The sequence below is a fragment of the Castor canadensis genome, chromosome 6 (assembly GCF_047511655.1).
Source record: "Castor canadensis chromosome 6, mCasCan1.hap1v2, whole genome shotgun sequence".
Lineage (NCBI taxonomy): Eukaryota > Metazoa > Chordata > Mammalia > Rodentia > Castoridae > Castor > Castor canadensis.
In genome coordinates, this window is record NC_133391.1 from 63,729,813 (window position 1) to 63,749,514 (window position 19,702).

The 19,702-nt window shown below is 38.4% G+C and overlaps 1 long non-coding RNA gene and 1 pseudogene across 1 annotated transcript in view; one reads left to right on the forward strand and one right to left on the reverse strand.

Annotated features, from left to right (window-relative positions):
* Positions 1–19,702, reverse strand: part of LOC141424119 (uncharacterized) — a 536,343-nt gene that overhangs the window by 41,327 nt on the left and 475,314 nt on the right. The window lies entirely within an intron of this gene.
* Positions 17,138–19,702, forward strand: part of LOC109679763 (SUMO-conjugating enzyme UBC9-B pseudogene) — a 77,520-nt pseudogene continuing 74,955 nt past the window's right edge.

Below are 19,702 nucleotides of genomic sequence, written 5' to 3' on the forward strand. Positions count from 1 at the left end.
AAAATAAACAAGGTATTTAGTAATGTCTTCTAAAGTTAGGAATCAGTTATGTTTAAGGAAGATTTTTAACCCTAAGACTTGCACATAAATCAAGTACTGAGAAACTGCACTTATATGTGAAACCTGGCTTGTTGACATTCACTTTGTTTGAAATGCATTGCGCACCTACATTTCTGACATGCATTATAGACCTATGATTGGTGATGAACAAAATAGTCTCTAGAGAATAGAAATTGTGTCTTTGCTTGAAGCATTTAAAAGTCATCAAAGTAGTGGGAAACAGCTAACAATATTTTACCAACAAGAGGAAAGACAAGAACCTTACAAAATAGGGACCAGGGTAGGTTTTCTTATTTTCATTTGTTTGCTTTGAACTGTATTTCCTGCATGAGTGCATCTCATCTAGCACCAAATTTACCAGGGGCAAGAATAATATGTAAGCAAAGATACAGAAATGAGAATTCACAGGAAAAGTTCCAGGTAGATACATAGTAGATTGTTAGCTATTGTTTCCTCAGAAAAAGAGAGAAATAGAAGGGTCCTGGAGGAAATTGCATTTTTACTCTATATATTTCTGTATAATTTTAGCTTTTCTTATAATAAGTATGTATTCTGTTTAGTTGGTATGATTAAATATATGCACACAATTAAACAATGTGTAAAGGAAAATATTTGATATATTCATAGGTCCTGACTCACAGTGCTATAATGACCGCTGTGGTTTGGACATGGTTTATCTTCCAAGTGCTTATCTATTGCAGGGTTGGTCCTCAGGGTGGTACTGAGGTGTTGCAAGAGGTGAGGCTTATAGGAAATAGGTAAGTTTAAAATAAGCAAATTGCTATGTGCCCTTCTGCATGCAATGATTCATTTTTGCAAAATAAAATTAGACATCTATTATAGGACAAATAGATTGTTATGAAAAGAAATTAGGTACATCACATTGTAGCATCCTCTGATCTTGAAGTGGTTATAATATTCTAATTAGCATAAGGAGTTAAATTTAAGACCCAAAAGAAAATCCTTCATGGTCAAGGTTTGCTGGTTGAACAAGGAGAAATGTTCATTGATTGCAACCTTGCTTTGTTTTCAAGAACAATGTAAAAATGCTACCTTCAAAAAATGACAGATGTTTATACATTTTTCTAAAAGTATTTGAATGGATGTGTCTCAGATGTCTCTAGCAGAGGCTGTGCAAGGTTGGGGAACAGAGTGTCTGTGCAGGGAGGAAACCTACCTGATAACTGACCCACCTGCAGTCTGGATAGCTGGTGTTCTTTTCCCATAGCATATTTTTTTAAGTTAAAAAAGGGACAGGGCTGGAGGAGTGGCTCTAGTGGTAGAGCATATGCCTACCATGAGTTCAAACCCCAGTACCACACACACACAAAAAAAAGGACAAGGGAAAAAAAAAGAGGTGGGCCCGGTGGTGGTTGTAAGCCATTGAGGGTGCTGCCAACCAAAGGGATTAAGGTAACTGTCACAGAATTCTGAGTTCTCTTGAGAGCAAGTTGTTAAAAGAAGGAGTCGAACCCTGAATCACTTTCTAGCTTCCTATCTTCAGATGTGATCGCCTCCTTCCACATATGCTCTTGCCATTTTAACACCATCTGCACGGGGTCCTTTCCAGAGCCAAGCCAATGCTGACACCAGTGCCATGCCTCAAATCTCCATAACTGTGAGCTAAGTAAACCTCTTTTCCCTGTAAAGTTAATCCATCGGAGCTATTTTGTTAACAAAAACTTTTTGATATATTCGTAGATCTTATCTCACAATGTTATATTAATGTAATTATGTGAGATTATAACATAATCTCATAATAAACAGACTAATACAATGACTAAATAAAATAACACACAATGTAGGGTACTAACCATTGGAAGTTAGCTGTCATTATTACTATGCTGTTTTGCCAAGAGACTATAAATAATTCTCCAAAAGGTACATGACAAATTAAAGATGATTGCAAGGCTTCCTGCAAAAGTCACTCATGAGACCACCAAGACAATTTCACAGAGGGCTAAGAGCAGATCAGGAAACCTCGTCCAGGCTGACCAACATCTGTGTGTCATCATCCAGACTGTACAGAAGGGATTAGAAACAAACCAAGTGGGCGAGACAGTTTCAGTCCATCATTGGCCAGTTCAGCACACCTGACCGCTAAGAAAACCTTAGGCTAAGCACACAGACTAAAGTCACACAGTCATAAAATCACACAAAGACCAACTGAGACTCAGTGTGAATGTAAGAAGCATTCAAATTACTTTTGCTGAAAAGCACTGACTCCTTACTTGGGCACAGGACTTAAATAGAAACAGGAGAAGCTTGGCATTCCTGCCTCCATTTCATATCTGTCTTTGCTCTAAGCATTCTCCTTGCAGTCACTTTGTGATCACCTTGGATTCAGGACAAAACTGATAACATCTTTGTGACAAGGGACTGAAACTTCCCACAAGGAACAGCAGAGACTTGCAGGACAGACTATTGTTGGACGGCTCAGACAGAGAGACGGGGCACCAAAGCTTTTGGGAAGGAAGGTTATTAAGAAGCCAGGAGCAACTCAGTGGAGTCACATCCAAAGGCTGAGCCTCAAGAACAAAGTGGGCTCTCCTTATATACCATTTAGAGTGGGTTACAGAAATGGAGGATACAGCCTGTCCCATACATGGTCACATACTATTTCATTGGCCATTTTAACCTCTAGGGTGAGGTGACCCTTCTCTAGTCTCACCTCAGGTGACAGTCCTCAAATCCATTCTTTTTTTCTGTTTAATTACCTTTTGCCCATCATTAATCTATAAACAGCAGTTACTCAGATTGAACTTTCCACATACCCCACCCTCTGAAGCTAGCATATAGTCTAAAGCCAAATGGTTTGGGTAGATGGCCTTGGGTATTTTAGTTTGTTGTTTGGCTAACATGTTGAGGGCTTTAGCTGTTTCATTAGTTATAATCTCAACCACTGCCTGAAGCCAAATGATGTGATTGAGCATATAGATTGGGGTGTGATAGCCCAGGAGCCATCCTCCACCCACGTGGCAGGACCATAATATTGAATGATCTGCTCTGGAGGCCATTCATCATCCTTCCAGTCCCTTATTTGTAGGGCGTCTTGCTTTTTCCTGTTTGTCCCTTCCTCATATATGGAGACTTCTAATTTTTCGCCTTGCTGAGGGGGAGCAAGAAGAAAGAAGGCCAGATGGTCCCCAGCACACAGGATGTGAACCAGTCATTGGGATGTGTAAGCTCATTTCCCACAGATCCAGTACAGCCCCTTAGGCACCTGCCACTCTGTGCCCACGGTTAGATTATTCCAGGCTATTGCAGGCTTAGGGAAGTTAGCCAGCAGATGAGGCTAGGGCTCTGTGTGATTGGGACCCCCCACCACCGAGTCTCCTAAGCAGTATCATTGTAAAACTTTTGTCCTAAGCAGGTGAAGTCCCCTACCGGGGTGGAGAATGGCCTTTTGGACAGGAGATACAGTAATTATTCCTGACAATAGAGCCTTTTAAGAGCCAAATGCTCTTCCCTGTAGCTAGGGAGAGTGGTTTCATTAGAGAGCTCTTGTGGGTTTAGTTCTCTTGCCTCCCATGGCCAATGGTCTCCCATACTCATCTCTCCACAAACATAACACGAAGTTACATATAGAGTTTGGGTTATGGACTCAGTGAGAGGAACAGGTTTTTGGTTTTAACTGAGATGGGAAACTCACTTTGCATCTCCTCATAGGAGTGAAAGACCTGGTATGAGGAGCTCTCATGGGTAATAGTTAGTAATTTGAGGTGCAGCAGAGTCCTGGGATCAATCCCCTTTCCATTTATCATTAAGCCAATCTGAAGGCTTAAGTATAGTAAAATTTATGGGGTTACATGTGCCAAGGGAGCAGTTAGAGGTTGCTATTCCTTTCTGAAGAAGGGTGAAGGGTTCTGCCTTTTGCCAGGTAGCCCATGAAATACAACTCCAGTATGGGTAGTAGTTACAGCTTGCATCACTACATGGCCAAGAGTTGTCTCCCCAGCACATGTACTTATCATTTGACATATAAGCTTTCTCCCAGGCCAGGCTTCTGCAGGTGTTTCCAATACTCTGAGGTTGATAGACAGTGTTTTAGCTATTACAATGCATACATCATAGTATATAGGTATTGGTATTTTGGAGTTATAAACCCAGCTAATAAGTTCCCTGGTGCTGGTGAAGCTTTGGACCTCTAGCCATTGCTCCTGAGGGCAATATATAGGGTTAAAACAGATATACTGACCATCATGACAGAACACTGAGTAGGTGGTATGTTTGTGGGTGCATGACCCAACAACTGTGCCTGCATAAAAATAAGTTGCAAAAACAGGGTTTTGATAACACTTCCCACTCAGGTAGTATGTATGAATGAGTCACAGTCCAAGGCCTGGGGCTCCCTTGATAGACAGCTGACCAAGATGAGCAAGAAGAAAACACAGAAGGGTTGTGTCCTCAAAGGTGAGATGGGTGACTCCTCAAGTTTCCACTGTGCATAGACTAGTCAGCTTCGGGAGTGACTAGAGCAGGGCTGATATCTCATCATTCATGGTCTCCTGCTGTCTTCTGGGAAGCTGGATCCTGCCTGGGATGTGCATGGGCATTCTGGAGGGTGATCATACATGGTGAAGCTGAGTCAAGGATGCACTCCCACTCGAGGGAAGCTGGCTTCACTCAGCTGTGGTGGATCCAGGGAGTGATCACTGCTACCCTAACTGCAGTGGGGGTGGATAAAACAACAACAAAAGGGGACCTCCAGTGGGGCTTCAGCAGTTGAACATTCCATTCCTTTTCTGAAATGGCATCCCCTGGTTGTCAGGGAGTTGTCAGGCTAATAGGGAGTCTCTCTCTCTTACCCATTGATTTCTAAGAGAGTCAACCCAAGGACCTGCATCCGCTGTCTCAGGGAGAGATCACCTAGTTCCATAAGGTGCCCTCACGGGCCCTTGACTAAAGGGGTAGGCATCCAAAAAGAATTTCAAAAGGGGAGAGACCCATCTTCTTGGTGGGTCTAGACCTAATACTGAGCAAGGCAATGGGCAGTAACTGATCCCATTGTAGGTGGGCCTCCTGGCATAGTTTTCCCAATTGCAATTTTAGAGTCTTGTTCATGCATTCTACTTTCCCTAAACTTTGAGGTGGTAGGCCATGTGCAGCTTCCAAGTTATTCCTAAGCCCTTAGCCACCAACTGTACCACCTCAGCCATGAAGGCCATCCCATTGTCTGATCCAATAGACACAGGTATTTCAAACTGAAGGACAATTTCCTTTAACAGGCACCTGGCCACTTGCCAGGCTTTCTCAGTTCAAAGAGGGAAGGTTTCCATCCTTCTTGAGAAGGTGCACACAAACACCAGCAAATATTTATATCCTCTGGCCTGTGGCATCTCAGTAAAGTCCACAATCAGGTTTTCAAAAGGAGTTCCTCCAACACTTTGCACCTGGGGTAGCACTCTTGGCCCTTGTCAGGGATTGTTTTTGGCACACAGACTGCACCTTTCACATACTGTCTTACTTAACGCTGGAGGGCTTGGGGACATAAAAATGCTGGGACAAGGTAATCTTGAGAGCTGTTTGTCCTCAGTGAGTTCCTTCATGGAACTTCTTGAAAAATGTGGGAGGTAGTGATCGTGGAATTGCAATATGACCACTGACAAATTTCTACCACCTGCCTGACAGGAAACTTCCTCCTTCATTCTCAAACCAAGCCTGTTCTTGTGAAGTACCATGGGTTCCATTCAGATAAGGTGCATGGGAACAAGCAGCTGTCAGTAAGGCTGAGGTTTGTCCTCTTGTGAGGGCTGCTTACTTGCCTTCCCTATCAGCTATTTGGTTTCTCCAAACAGCTGTTGTCTCCCCCTTCTGGTACCCTTGGTAGTGCATGACTGCTACTCAATTAGGGGCCCACATAGCTTCTAGCAATTCCAGAATTTCTTGACCATACTTAATATTTTTTCTTCCCGAGTTAATGAGCCTCCTTTCTTTATATAGGGCTCCATGGACATGTGTGGTAGTAAAGGCATATTTAGAGTCCGTATACATGTTTACCTGCACTCCTGCAACAAGCTGGAACACCTGCATGAGAGCAATGAGCTCAGCCTTTTGTGCAGAGGTCCAAACCGGCAGCAGACATGCTTCAGTGACAGCAGCCAGAGTCACTACTGTATATCCAGCAAAACGTGTGCTATCCCAGACAAAGCTGCTGCCATCTGTGAAATACTCAATGTCCAGATGACTGACAGGCTGATAAGTAAAGTCCAGTTAGTTGGAGAACAACTCATCCATAACCTTTTAACATTCATGCTCTAGGGGGACAGAATCAGCTGGCAATGGGATGGCTGGGGGACTCTAAAGAGACTTAACAACCCCTAGTTGGATTCATGGGTTTTCACATAACATGATTTGATATATGACCATTCTGGAGTTTGTCAACCAATAATTTCCTTTATATTCCATAAGAGTCAAAACAGAGTGGGGAACTTGGATTGTTAGTTCTTGTCCCAAAGAATCAAGTTGCTTTGATAAATAGGTCACTGTGTGGTACCAGGAACCTAGCAGCTGGGTCAAGACTCCTACAGCTGTCCCCAGTCTCTCATGTACATATAGGAAAAAGGGCTTCATCACATCTACCAAGCACAAAGCAGGGGCATTTGTGAATACCTTCTTAATTTCTTTAAAGGCTTTCTCTTGCTCTTCTCCCCATACCATGGGTTCCTTTTCTCCCCACTTTGTGGCTTCATAAAGGGGTTTGCAAAGAGAGAGTAATTGGGGATCCAGATCTGGCAGAAACCGGCAGCCCCTAGAAATTCTCTAATCTGTTGATGGGTCTCGGAGGCTGGAATGGAGTAGACAGCCTGTTTCTTCTCAGGGCCCAGTCTTCATTGTCCTTGTGACAGGTGAAACCTGAGGTATTTGACAGTATCCTGGCAAATCTGAGCTTTCTTTCAGGAAACCTTATATCCTTCCTTCCACAAAAGGGAGAGAAGGAGGTGAATTCCTCCCATACACTCCTCCTGAGAACAAAGGGGGCTCTCCTTATGTACCATTTAGAGCAGGTTACAGAAATGGGAGGTACAGCTTGTCCCATACATGGTCACATACTATTTCATTGGCCATTTTAACCTTTGGGGACAAAGTGACCTTCTCTGGTTTCACCCCAGGTGACATTCCTCAAATCCATTTTTTGTTTGTTTGTTTGTTTGTTTGTTTCACTGTTGCACTCATTATATCTCTCATTATCTCCCTTCCCTCTCCCTGCATTCCTGCCAAATGAGGATAATTATCTGTAATGATGAGGTTGCACCCTGTTGCAAGAGTAATCATCTCATGGGAACCACATCACTACCCTCAAGTGATGACAGTGACATCTTCTCCAGAACCCCTCTGGGAACCCTTGGACTGAGATAATGGTTAACCAGAACACACCTGTGATTGGGACTGTTTAATTATGCATACTTTTGTCCCAAGCCGCCAGTTCTTTTGTTTACTTAAACCTATAGCTCATGTCTGTACACCAAATATGGCTGAGGATGAGCTGAGCACTTACTCTACCTCCTCCCATGGCATGTCCTGAGTCCTGTAATAAACATCCATTCTCTGCCTTCACCATGCCTCTTCATTTGGCATTTAGGGGCAGGTGGCTGGACCTGACATATGGAATCTCAGGAGTTTGGGCCTTTGGTCCAAAACTCTCCAGTTTCATGAACACAGCAAGCTAGTGGGGGTTTAAAAATTTCACAGACACTATTTGCCTGAATGCAGGGTGAGTGCCACACACTCCACATGACTGAAGGAACCAAGATAAACTTCAGAACCAAAGACAACAAGAATCTTAGAAGGAGTGCAGCATGTCTTGTGTCTGAACTGCCCATCACTGAATGATGGGCCCCACCACTCAAATCTCTCTGAATTTGAACAGAAAGTGTCAATCCCTATCTATGGAGGCCATGGGATCCCAAAACAACTCTGCTGGCAAAGTACTTTGATAAGAGAATTGCCCTCAAGTGTGTCAACCACAGGGTCTGAGTTGCTGCCCTTCCTTGTGAGGCACCTCCCATCCCCCATCCCTGCCTGCACCCTCTGCTAGGAATTTCCTCTCATTGCAAATGAGGAAAAACTGGCCTGGCAAGCTGAAAACCTCCAGAGGCTCAACCCTGCCCTTCTGAAGCTGTTCCCATAACAACCTTGACAAGAAAGATTAACTTGAAAACAAAGGGAATATTAACACTCCAGTGAGAAATATAAACTTTTTTTTCATTTAATTTCTTATGTCTTGGCTAAATACTTTCATCTTTTTCTTTTTTTAATTTTAGATTTAGTTTCTTAATATCAGAGTCTTTTTTTCTTTATCTCTTTTTTCTCTTTTTTCCCCAAATCATTCTCAATTTCTCTGTTATGGTGATATAGTGTTCTCTCATACTATTATCTCCTGTACCTACCTCCACTTCTTCCTACTCCCCTTTCATCCCCACACTCATCCCCTATATTACTCAATTTCCAATCCTTATGCTTTTCAACTAGTGTTAAGCTCCCAGATCATTTTCCTAGGAACCATAGTTTTGCTTCCATACAACCTTAGTGAGGAGACAGATAAAAGTTTCAATTGTTTCTTATTCAAATATTTGATTTATTGCTGAATTGTTGGTCTTGTTACTGAAGCAGGTTCTCTGCTTATGCAAGGAAGTAAAAGAGAAACTAGGCTCAACAGATCTGGAAATCATCATGTAGAAATTTAAATATGAAAAATCAAGACAGCGTCTCCTCTAAGACCCCACTCAACAACTGAATTCAAATCTATAAGCTGTTTGAGATGTCTGATAAAGAATTCAGAAGTGGGGAGAAATGAACCAAGCCTTGTATGCACATATGAATAATAAAAGAAAAAAAAATGATCAATGATCTCAAAAAGATTCAAACAAACAGATAAATGAAGTTAGTAAATCAATCCAAGATCTAGACAATAAAATCAGCAACATGTTCAGTAAAAGAATAGAAATCATGAAAAAAAGTAGAAATGTTAGAAATGAAAACCTAATAAATCAAATAAAAAACAGAGTGGATGGTATCATCAGTAGACAAGGTCAAGCAGAAGAAAGAATATCAGAGCTGGAGGACAAGATCAAAGTGATATTGCACACAGATAATCACAAAGGAAGAAAACTGAATGTCAATGATTGCAATGTACAAGAACCCTTGAACAGAATCAAAAGACCTTAAGAATTCACAGGGTAGAAGAAGGAGCTGGAATACACACTAAAGTCATGGAAAACCAATTTAAAGGAATCATAGCAGAAAATTTCCCAACTCTATGTAATGATACAGATACCCATGTATGTACATGAAGCAGTTCAAAATCCAAACAGACATGACCAGAAAAGAAGAACTCCATGTCATACCATAATTAAAATGCAAAAAATAGAAAACAAAGAAAAGATGCTGAAGACTACAAGAGAAAAAACAACAGCTTACATACAAATAACACATAAGGATCACTTCATACCTCTCAGCACAAATAAAACTCTGAGAAATAATAACTGCCAACCAAGAGTACCATATCTAACAAAGCTATTTTTCATTTTTAATGAAAAAATAAGGACCTTCCAGGATAAGGATAAGCTAAAGCAGTTCATATCCACTAAGGCTGCATTACAGAAGATACTTCAGGGAATATTTCACACAGAAGAAAAAATAAATCACAAATATGAGAGGCCAGGAAAGAATAAAACTCAGAAGGGAAACTGATAAACCCATAAGAGCTAGGAATGTAGCAAGCATGATCAACACAGTAAACCAGCAAAATCTAAAGTTGAACAATGCCAATAGTAAAGGTCAATCAATGCTAGAATCAACCTGGAAAAAAAAGCAATAGAAATAAAGTAATCAGTAAATACCTCTCAATCATAACCCTAAATATAAATGGACTTAACTTTCCAATCAAAAGACACATATTGTCTAATTAGATCAAAAAGCAATCTCTAACAATCTTGTCTGCAAGAAACACACCTTACAACCAAAGACACACACAAGCTAAAAGTGAGAGATTAGAAAAAGATATGCCAAACATGTAGAAATCAAAACAAGAATGAATATCTGTACTCATACCAGACAAAGCAGACTTTAAGCAAAAGTCAGTCAGAAGAAAGTTACTAAATAAATAGAATAATCCAGTAAGAATACATAACAATTACAGATATATATGCACTGAACATCAGTGTGCCTAAATTCATAAAGCAAACACTTTTGAGCATAAAGGAAAAAACAGGTCCAGATATAATAATAGTAGAAGATCTTAACACCCCATTCTCATCTGGACAGAGCATCCAGAAAAAAATTTAACAGAGATATCCTGGAATTAAATTAACCATGGACAAAATGGACCCAGCACACATTTATAGAGTATTCATCCCACGGAGCAGATTACACAGTTTTCTCAGCAACCCACAGAATTTTCTCCCAAATAAGTCACATCCTAGGTCATAATGCATACCTCAACAAATTAAAAAAATTGAAATAATCCCCTCTGTCCTATCAAACCATAATGGAATGAAATTAGAAGCTGATGACAAGGAAAACTATTAAAAAAATTCAAATTTCTGGAGATTGATCAATACATTCTTGAACAATCAAAGGGTCATTGAAGAAATCAGGAAAGAAATTAAGAAATTCCTAGATTCAAATAAAAATTAAAACACAACTTGCCAGAACCTATGGGACACATCAAAGTAAGGCTTAAGAGGAAGTTTATAACCATGAGCACCCACATCAGATAATTAGACAGATCTCAAAAAATCAGCCTTATGATGCACCTCAAACCAAAACACAAGAACAAGCAGTCCCAAAAGTAGTAGATAGAAAGAAATAATAAAAATTATAGGAGAAATTAATGAAATGAAGACCAAAAGAACAATAAAATGAATTAATGAAAAAAAAGTTGTCTCTATGAAAAATAAACATTATGAACAAAACTTTAACCAAACTAACTAAAAGAGGAAGGAGAAAATTCAAATTAAGAAAATCAGAGATGAAAAGGGGAATATTATAAAAGACACTAATGAAATTCAGATCATTCAGAAGTATTTTGAAAACCCATATGCCAACAAATTGGAGACTAGAAGAAACTGAAAATTTTCTCAATACATATGATCTATGAATATAGAACTAAGAGCACAAAGACAACTTAAACAGATCTAGAAGAATTAATGAGATTGAGACAGTTACAAAGAACCTTCCAAAAAGGAAACATCCAGGCCTGGATATATTTACTACTGCATTCTACCAGACCTTTAAGGAAGAATTAATACTAATGCTCCTCAAACTATTCCATAGAATATAAAAAGAAGGAATACTACCAAGCTCATTCTATAATGCCAGTATTACTGTAATAACAAAAACAAGTAAAGATACATCAACAAAAGAAAGTTATATGCAATATCCTTGATGAACATAGATTCAAAAGTAATAAATACTTGCTAAAAGAATTCAAAAACACATTAAAAAGATCATATACCATGATCAAGTAAGTTTCATTCCAGGGATGTAAGGATGGTACAACATATGCAAATTAATAAACATAATGCAACACATAAACAAAATCAAGAACAAAACCACATGAAAAAAAAAGCCTTCAACAAAATTCAACACTCTTTCATGATAAAATCTCTGAAGAATCTAGGAATAGATGGAACATAATACAAAATTGTTTGTATATTATATAGGTTTATAGCCAACACCATACTAAACAGGAAAAAACTGAAGCCATTTCCTCTAAAGTCAGTAAAGAGACAAGGGTGTCCCTTGGTCACTCTTACTTAAAATAGCACTGAAATTCTTAGCCATAGCAGTAAGACAGGAGAAAGAAATAAAAAGGGTTCCAATAGGAAATAGAAAGTTATCCCTATTTGAAGCTGATACAATCCTATACCTAAAAGACCTGAAAAACTCTACCAAAAAACTCATAGATTTCATAAACACATTCAGCAAAACAGCAGGATACAAAATCAGTATACAAAAATCAGTAGCATTTCTATACACCAACAATGAATAAACTGAGAAAAAAATCAGGAAAACAACATCAAATCAGGAAAACATTAACATCCTGAAAAGAACTCCAATAGCTCAAGCAATTAAGAGAAAGGAATGCATCAAACTAAAAATCTTCTTCACAGCAAAGAAAACAGTCAACAAACTGAAGAGACAGTCTACAGAATGGGAGAAAATCTTTGCAAGCTATTCATCTCACAAGGAATTAATAACCAATGTACAGGGAGCTCAAAAAACTCACCCTGAAAGAATCAAGAACCCAAAGAAGAAATGCACAAAGATTCAAACAGACAATTCTCAAAAGAAGAACCTCAAATACTCAATAAATACACGAAGAAATGCTCAACATTCTTGGCTGCAAAGGAAATGCAAATCAAAACTACATTGAGATTCCACCTCATTCAACTCAGAATGGCTATCATCAAGAACACAAACAACATATGCTGGTGAAGGTGTGGGGAAAAAAGGAACTCTTACTCACTTCCAGTGGGAATGCAAGTTAATGTAACCACCATGGAAAGAAAAATAGGGGTTCCTCAAAAAACTAAAAATACACCTTCCATACTATCCAGCAATACCTTCCTGAGCATATACTCAAATGAATGTAAGCCAGAATACAATAGAGCCATGTGCACACCCATGTTTATTGGAGCACTGTTCACAAAAACTAAGCTTTGGAAACATTCCATGTGCCCTACTACTAATAAATGGATTAAGAAAATGTAGTATATATACATAATTGAGTATTATTTGGCCATAAAGAAGAATGAAATTGTTTTGCTTGCAGGTAAAGGGATAAAAGTGGAGATCATCATGTTAAGAGAAGCAAGCCACCCTCAGAAGGACAAAGGTCACATGTTTTCCCTCATATGTGGAAGCTGGACCTGTAAGATAAATATACACATAAGTACATATATGATTATAAACACACACACACGTGTGTGTGTGTATGTTTGTGTGTGTGAGAGAGAGAGAGAACATGATTGTAATATTGGGTCCTCCGATGGAACTAGAGGGAGGCAGAAGAAGCAAAAAGAATGATAGCGAATAATATTGAAAGACATTGCAGCTGTGTATGAATATAGTATAATGAAATACACTGAAAGCTGTTAAATACTAGGGTAGCAGGGTAATAGAGAGAGAGTAAGTAATAGAAGGAATTAATCTGATTAAAGTATGGTATACACATGTGTGAAATAACAGGGCAAAACCCCTTTTAACAATCAATATATGGTTTTAAAATAAAAGACAGGAAGGTAAAACAGGTCCTAACTGGGAGTGGGTACCAGTGGGAGGGGCAAGGTAAATGGGTAGGGTGAAGGAAGGTGAAAATGGTAGATGTACTTTGCAAACATTTGTAAAAATAGAACAATGAAACCTGCTGTGATTGTTCTAAGAAAGGGGGAGGAAAATGAGGAAGAATGATGGAGGGAGTGAATTTAATTAATGTACATTGTAAGTACATATGTAAATGTCACAATGAGTCCCCCAACACAACTAATATACACTAATTAAAATGCTTTTAAGAAGATGATTGCAAATCAACACTGCTTCTCTCAAGAATTGGATCCTTCTTTCCTCTTGTTGAATTTGGGCTGGTCCATGGCTGGTTGTGAGACCTGCCTTTAAGAAAGACTGCTGGACAGCAACTAAGAGATAGCATAGATAAATGGGACCTCATAAAACTAAAAAGCTTCTGTTCATCAAAAGAAATGGTCTCTAAACTGAAGAGAACACCCACAGAGTGGGAGAAAATATTTGCCAATTATACATCAGACAAAGGACTGATAACCAGAATATACAGGGAACTTAAAAAACTAAATTCTCCCAAAACTAATGAACCAATAAAGAAATGGGCATGTGAACTAAACAGAACTTTCTCAAAAGAAGAAATTCAAATGGCCAGAAAACACATGAAAAAATGCTCACCATCTCTAGCAATAAAGGAAATGCAAATTAAAACCACACTAAGATTCCACCTCACCCCTGTTAGAATAGCCATCATCAGCAACACCACCAACAACAGGTGTTGGCGAGGATGCGGGGAAAAAGGAACCCTTTTACACTGTTGGTGGGAATGTAGACTAGTACAACCACTCTGGAAAAAAATTTGGAGGCTACTTAAAAAGATGGACATCGATCTACCATTTGATCCAGCAATACCACTCTTGGGGATATACCCAAAAGACTGTTACTCCAGAGGCACCTGCACATCCATGTTTATTGCGGCACTATTCACAATAGCCAAGTTATGGAAACAGCCTAGATGTCCCAGCACTGACGAATGGATTAAGAAAATGTGGTATCTATACACAATGGAATTTTATGCAGCCATGAAGAAGAACGAAATGTTATCATTTGCTGGTAAATGGATGGAATTGGAGAACATCATTCTGAGTGAGGTTAGCCTGGCTCAAAAGACCAAAAATCGTATGTTCTCCCTCATATGTGGACATTAGATCAAGGGCAAACACAACAAGGGGATTGGACTATGAGCACATGATAAAAGCGAGAGCACACAAGGGAGGGGTGAGGATAGGTAAGACACCTAAAAAACTAGCTAGCATTTGTTGCCCTTAACGCAGAGAAACTAAAGCAGATACCTTAAAGCAAATGAGGCCAATAGGAAAAGGGGACCAGGAACTAGAGAAAAGGTTAGATCAAAAAGAATTAACCTAGAAGGTAACACCCACACACAGGAAATCAATGTGAGTCAATGCCCTGTATAGCTATCCTTATCTCAACCAACAAAACCCCTTGTTCCTTCCTATTATTGCTTATACTCTCTCTACAACAAAATTAGAGATAAGGGCAAAATAGTTTCTGCTGGGTATTGAGGGGGGGAGCGGGAGGGGGCGGAGTGGGTGGTAAGGGAGGGGGTGGGGGCAGGGGGGAGAAATGAACCAAGCCTTGTATGCACATATGAATAATAAAAGAAAAATGAAAAAAAATAAAAAATAAAAAAAAAAAAAAGAAAGACTGCTGGCCTCTTTTTTAATCTCATGGAGCTCTGAGTCACTATATAAGATCAACTATCCTGAGGTCACCATACCATAAGAAGCTAAGGCAACCTCTAGAAGCCCTAGAGAATGAAATACCGTGTAGTAAGAAAAAGAGAACAAGTCTCACCAAAGCAACTGGATCTGCCGTCCTCATATCAGACAGAATAGATGTGCATGATGAAGGAAACAGTGATATTTCATCATGATAAAGAGGTCAGCAAAACAGGAAGCTAAAATGATTCTAAATCTGTATGTTCCCAATAATATCATTCTAATGCATAAAGCAAAAACTGACTTATCATAAGGAGAAATAAAATCATTCACATAATAAAGCCTTTAGCACAATTCTCTTAATACCTATTAGAATAGGCAAACAAAAAACATTTCATGAGAACATGTGAATTAACATTCACTTGCAATTAACAAAACTGACCCATTTTTGTGGGTATCATGTGTGTTCGTATAGACATGCATATATGTATATGTACCAACAAATATAATTAGAAATATTCTGTATGAATCAAGAGGGATGCAACTACATCAATGCTAAAAGGGGAATTATTCCCTGTGCTTATACTGGCCACCAGAACCCACTTTGCAGACCAGCAAGAGATGAAACTTCAAAATTTATATTCCCTTGGGGCAGATCTTAAGGAGTTACTGACATGTCCAATATTCTGATTCTAACACTCTGATGTGTCACATTGTCCTAAAGGACTGAACCAAAATTAACCTCTGTGGAACACTGTTTGATAACGTTATTTGACTTCTTTTCCTTCCCAATCCACTAGTCTCCTTTTAGTATAGAAAAACTTTTCCTGTGAATACTTCCCAGCAATATCTATCAAATGAATTCCCTCTTAGTATTTAAGCCAACTGGAAAAGATATTACACAAAAGAAAATATCTCAATGTCAATAAACATTTTAAAACATCCTACTTCATACACCTACTTCATTAAACTTCAATGGAATCCTTTATATATTTTTTTTCATAAATCTAAACACATATATATCAGAAGGATTAAAAGGAAAAAGATGGACAAATGTGGAATTATAACTCTCATATACTTTGGAAAACCGCTCAACACTATCCACCTAAGTCAAACATATGAATATAGTATCGCTCAGTAATTCTACTAATGCAGAATTAAAATATGCCTAATTCCCAACCCTTGACATCCAGTTGCCAAAAGATATGCACTCAAACGTCCACCACCAAAGATATGTGCAATGTTTATAAAAGCACCTCTTGTAATGACAAAAAGCTTAGCCTACTATCTATCATTAACATAATGGATCTATAATTAGTAGTATATGTAACATGATGGAATAGTATACAACACAGATAAATGAATTGCAGCTACAAAATGAGCAAGTCTTGAAACCATAATACTGAGCAAAAGAGATCAAATGACAAAAGAGTAAATACTCTTTGATTCCATCTTTTATAATAGGATAGACACAAAGGCACCACCCAAATAATTTTAAGGAATAACATGGTATGCAGGCTGCTGAGAATGCTGTGAGCGTACAACCTTCAGTTGGCAAGTCTGCACTGTAGCTGTTCTCCCTCCACAGCACATAATGTAAAACAGACAAAACTAATTCATGTCATTAGGAGTCAGGAGAGGCAAGAGGAGATTATGCCTGGAAGGAGGCAGGAGGGGGGCTTCTGGGATTCTGGCAGTATTCTGTTTCTAAAATCTGTTTCACTTTATGAAATTTCATCCAGCTGTATAATTCTGATTTGCATTTTTCTATATGTTCATTATACTTTGAGGAAATGTCCCCCCCCCCCTAAAAAAAGTGACTACAACACCAAAATAGGCAATTAAAGTAAAATTTTAAGTGAAAAATACAGGAGAACAAAAATGATACTGAGTTAATCATTCACTCACGTAGTAGCTATGGACTTTGGGCAAATCTTTTAAGGTCTCTGAGCCCATAACTCCTTCACTGTAAGAAATTAAAATTACAAACTTATCTTTGTCTAGAAATGATTTACATACATTTGCTCATTTCCAATCTTATAACTGCTCTGAGTAAGGACTATTTAGTTTTTGTTATCCCCAATTTTCCGGTGATGGAACAACCTCTGTTAAAGGTTGAGCAATTTGGTGGAAGTCACAAAAATCTAGAACCCAAGTTTTCTGAAGCTGGTGTCTTCAACATCAAAATAAGAATGTATTCAAGGTAAGTATAGTTAAACTTGCTAATGCAAATAACCACCTAGGAAGATTCATACAGAGAAAATGTTATGTGTTAGGAGAGAGGTTGATTTTAAATAAATACTATGAAATAATTCATACTGCATGCTGAAAAAGCAAAACAAATTGCTCACAGTAAGTAGCCAATGAAATAAGACAAAAGCTATTGGTTAAGAGAAGAAGAAGCTAAGTTGTCTACTCTAGGTTATGGAAGCTATTGAACTATGATAGGAATTTTTAATTTCCTTGTTCCATCCCAATTCTTATCATTCTAATAATCAGATGCAATTCCACCAAGAGAAATGAGTGTCTCTTAGTAAACTAAAAATCATTCTGTTGACCTGAAATTTCATGTCCTCCAAAGGCAGGACTCCTTTATTCTGGATTCAAGTCATAATATGTTCAAGTTCCCATATCAGAAGTATACAAAGTAATGGAAGGAAGGAAGGAAGGGAGGAAAGAAGGAAGGAAGGAAGGAAGGAAGGAAGGAAGGAAGGAAGGAAGGAAGGAAGGAAGGAAGGAAGGAAGGAAGGAAGGGAGAAATTATGTCTTCCCTTTTTTGGAAGAGAGGTCAAACATGCAATATAAATTTAAGAAAGCATAAATTACACTCAACTTACATTCAGCCTCCATCTTTTCAGTCACCTCTGACTTCCTCACTTTTATTTATGGGCATGTTTGTTTCTCTCATGAATCTTTAAGGGATGGATAGTTTGGCCCAAATTCAATTCAGGCATATTGTTTGCCAAGAACAGTCTCTAGTGTGTCTTCTCATGTTTTGATGTATATCTTCTTTTCAATACCTTGTAAAGTTTATGATTCCTCAAGTCCTAGAAAAAAATGCCCATCCCTACCCTTGTGTCCAGTCCCTGAATGTCTAAAAGATTACTGCTTTACCAATTAAATCAGTTAATTTGTAGATCAATTAAATTAGACCAATCCTTCAGTTTTCTTAAACTAATTAAATTAGTTGTTTGATATCATGTAGGGCCAACATAGATAGGAAAAGCACAAAATCCTATGCCCATTAGTAGAAAGCAGCAGAAGAAATCAATCAGAGTGTATCTTCTTATAAAGTAGCTGGAAGTAGGCTGGTGGTGTGGTTGAAGTACAGAGTGCCTGCCTGCCTAACATGCATGAAGTTCAAACCCCAGTAAGGCCAAAATTGTAAGTTGCCATGAAGAAAACCATGCCACAGGCACTTCACCACACTTCAGATTTGGATTGTATGATTCTTAGACATAAACAGTTCCTCAAGAAACCTTAAATCAGACCTTTTACATTTTTCCACATAAAATAATAATAAAATAGCCTTCAAAGTGAATACTTATCACAAAACCACAGTGATTTACCAACAATTTTAAAGAATTTATAGCAGTACCTAATTCTCAGAACTAAAAGCTCTAATATTTATTATAAAAATTTTAGGATGCTCTTTGCATTAAATTTTAATGATATGCTCCACTCCCAAAATTAAGAGGTTACATGAGGTATGTGAGACTAAATTAAATATTAACAATTTGATTTCATTTGAAATGTGTTTCTGTTTCATACACTTAGTCAATTTATATATGAGAGGGAGATAAATTAGTTTCTTTGAACAAAATCCTTATTAATATCTCAAATACAACAACATGTTAAGTCTGATACTTCCCTTTTTTCACTTCATGGTCATATAAAAAAAACAAGAGTTTTATTTACTCATTATGCAAGAGTTTTATTTTCTCATATAATGTGACTACTTGTGACAGTAGGAAATAAACAGGAAAACAGTTTTGACCAACAGAAGTCATTATGTTAAGGCATTGTTTAATCAGATACTTGGCAGAATTCCTCCCTTTTCCCTTCCCTCAACCTTTCTACATACTCTGCTGGCTCAACAAAATGAGTGGATAAAAAAGCCTTTTCTGTCAGGATGTCAGATAATTTACAACTCACAGTGATTGGTGATAATATATCAGCTTGAACGTTAAGGGAGGCACATGACAGAGATAAAGAAAACAATGTATTTCATACTGCTGCAGAGATGTGAATTTCGATTTTACCTAATAGGGCCTATAAAAGGTCCTCATGCAGGTCTGAAATGCGTTATGGTGCTTAAGAAATGTGCTGTAATATCCAGCAGAAGAGCGATGAATGATGCAATGTACAGTACCTCACTCACAGCAAAAGGATGCCTGGCACAGCACACTCCTTACTATCCATAGTGGTGTTGAATCCACAGTCCTAACACAGCCATAAATTAGCTTAGTAGGGTATGGTCCACAGCAGTGCACTTTGCTGGAGTAGTCTAAGAAGTACTGTGTGGCCTAGCACTGCTCACAGGTTTGATGAACTGTCATTGATCTAAGGTTAACATTTTCCCATTCGTGTGTCTACGTAGGTAGAAAAGTTAAACCCTTTATTCAATTGTGGTTATTTTTTTTCAACTATTTCCATAC